Source organism: Montipora capricornis, chromosome 11, assembly GCF_036669925.1.
Source record: "Montipora capricornis isolate CH-2021 chromosome 11, ASM3666992v2, whole genome shotgun sequence".
Classification (NCBI taxonomy): domain Eukaryota; kingdom Metazoa; phylum Cnidaria; class Anthozoa; order Scleractinia; family Acroporidae; genus Montipora; species Montipora capricornis.
The window spans coordinates 21,831,772-21,834,271 of NC_090893.1; the positions used below are offsets into that span (position 1 = coordinate 21,831,772).

The following is a 2,500-nucleotide window of genomic DNA, read 5'->3' on the forward strand; positions in this document are numbered from 1 at the left end:
TTACTTTAAATTAATTTTGAGTGACGTGTCAAAATAGTCCAGAGGCACAATAAATCAATCTGAAATATTTTCTAAAACACGGTTTACAACGGCCAGCATCATGCAATTAAAAAATGGAAAATTATTCCTTTATTCTCTTTATTTCAAATTAATTTAAACACAGGCAAATTATACCTTAAGTTTCAGGCTACCGAGATGCAACTTGTTTTGCCCGCCATACACTTTTCTCAACAGCAACGGGGAATTGGTTCTTTTCTGATTTTAAAGCAATCCATTTTTAAGTTTTATACTTATGGAACTCGATAAATGAGGAATAAAACTCAACAGCTATTACACCTTCGAACATCTGCTTTCCTAATTCTCCGGTTGAACATGAAACGTTAGTGATGTATTGGTGTATTTGTTAATTTAAACACAGGCAAATTATTTCTTAACTGTCAGGCTACCGAGATGCAACCTGTTTTGCCTGGCATACACTTTTCTCAACAGCAACGGTGAATTGGTTCTTTTCTGATTTTAAAGCAAACTATTTTTAAGTTTTATGCTTATGGAACTCGATAACTGAGGAATAAAACTCAACAGCTATTACACCTTCGAACCTCTGCTTTTCTAATTCTCCAGTTAAACATGAAACGTTAGTGATGTATTGGTGTATTTGTTAATTTAAACACAGGCAAATTATTTTGTCAGTTAACTTTCAGGCTACCGAGATGCAACTTGTTTTGCCTGGCATACACTTTTCTCAACAGCAACGGTGAATTGGTTCTTTTCTGATTTTAAAGCAATCCATTTTTAAGTTTTATACTTATGAAACTCGATAAATGAGGAATAAAACTGAGCAGCTATTACACCTTCGAACATCTGCTTCCCTAATTCTCCGGTTAAATATGAAACATTAGTGATGTATTGATGTATTTGTTAATTTAAAAACAGGCAAATTATTTCTTAACTTTCAGGCTACCGAGATGCAACTTGTTTTGCCTGGCATACACTTTTCTCAAAAGCAACGGTGAATTGGTTCTTTTCTGATTTTAAAGCAAACCATTTTTACGTTTTATGCTTATGGAACTCGATAACTGAGGAATAAAACTCAACAGTTATTACACCTTCGAACCTCTGCTTTCCTAATTCTCCGGTTAAACATGAAACGTTAGTGATGTATTGGTGTATTTGTTAATTTAAACACAGGCAAATTATTTTGTCAGTTAACTTTCAGGCTACCGAGATGCAACTTGTTTTGCCTGGCATACACTTTTCTCAACAGCAACGGTGAATTGGTTCTTTTCTGATTTTAAAGCAATCCATTTTTAAGTTTTATACTTATGGAACTCGATAACTGAGGAATAAAACTCAACAGCTATTACACCTTCGAACATCTGCTTCCCTAATTCTCCGGTTAAACATCAAACGTTTGTGATGTATTGGTATATTTGTTAATTTAAACACAGGCAAATTATTTTGTCAGTTAACTTTAAGGGTACCGAGATGCAACTTGTTTTGCATGGCATACACTTTTCTCAACAGCAACGGTGAATTGGTTTTTTTCTGATTTTAAAGCAATCCATTTTTACGTTTTACACTTATGGAACTCGATAAATGAGGAATAAAACTCAACAGCTATTACACCTTCGAACATCTGCTTTCCTAATTCTCCGGTTGAACATGAAACGTTAGTGATGTATTGGTGTATTTGTTAATTTAAACACAGGCAAATTATTTCTTAACTGTCAGGCTACCGAGATGCAACTTGTTTTGCCTGGCATACACTTTTCTCAACAGCAACGGTGAATTGGTTCTTTTCTGATTTTAAAGCAAACTATTTTTAAGTTTTATGCTTATGGAACTCGATAACTGAGGAATAAAACTCAACAGCCCTTACACCTTCGAACCTCTGCTTTTCTAATTCTCCAGTTAAACATGAAACGTTAGTGATGTATTGGTGTATTTGTTAATTTAAACACAGGCAAATTATTTTGTCAGTTAACTTTCAGGCTACCGAGATGCAACTTGTTTTGCCTGGCATACACTTTTCTCAACAGCAACGGTGAATTGGTTCTTTTCTGATTTTAAAGCAATCCATTTTTAAAATTTTTTCTTATGGAACTGGATAAATGAGGAATAAACCTCAACAGCTATTACACCTTCGAACATCTGCTTCCCTAATTCTCCGGTTAAATATGAAACGTTAGTGATGTATTGATGTATTTGTTAATTTAAAAACAGGAAAATTATTTCTTAACTTTCAGGCTACCGAGATGCAACTTGTTTTGCCTGGCATACACTTTTCTCAAAAGCAACGGTGAATTGGTTCTTTTTTGATTCTAAAGCAATCCATTTTTAAGTTTTACACTTATGGAACTCGATAAATGAGGAATAAAACTCAACAGCTATTACACCTTCGAACATCTGCTTCCCTAATTCTCCGGTTGAACATGAAACGTGAGTGATGTATTGGTGTATTTGTTAATTTAAACACAGGCAAATTATTTCTTACTTTCAG

At 34.0% G+C, this 2,500-nt stretch overlaps 2 protein-coding genes across 2 annotated transcripts in view; one reads left to right on the plus strand and one right to left on the minus strand.

Annotated features, from left to right (window-relative positions):
• LOC138024427 (uncharacterized) overlaps positions 1 to 2,500 on the minus strand; it is a 308,112-nt gene that overhangs the window by 158,274 nt on the left and 147,338 nt on the right. The window lies entirely within an intron of this gene.
• The window catches only part of LOC138024434 (contactin-associated protein-like 2), a 15,701-nt gene that overhangs the window by 6,586 nt on the left and 6,615 nt on the right, over positions 1 to 2,500 (plus strand). The window lies entirely within an intron of this gene.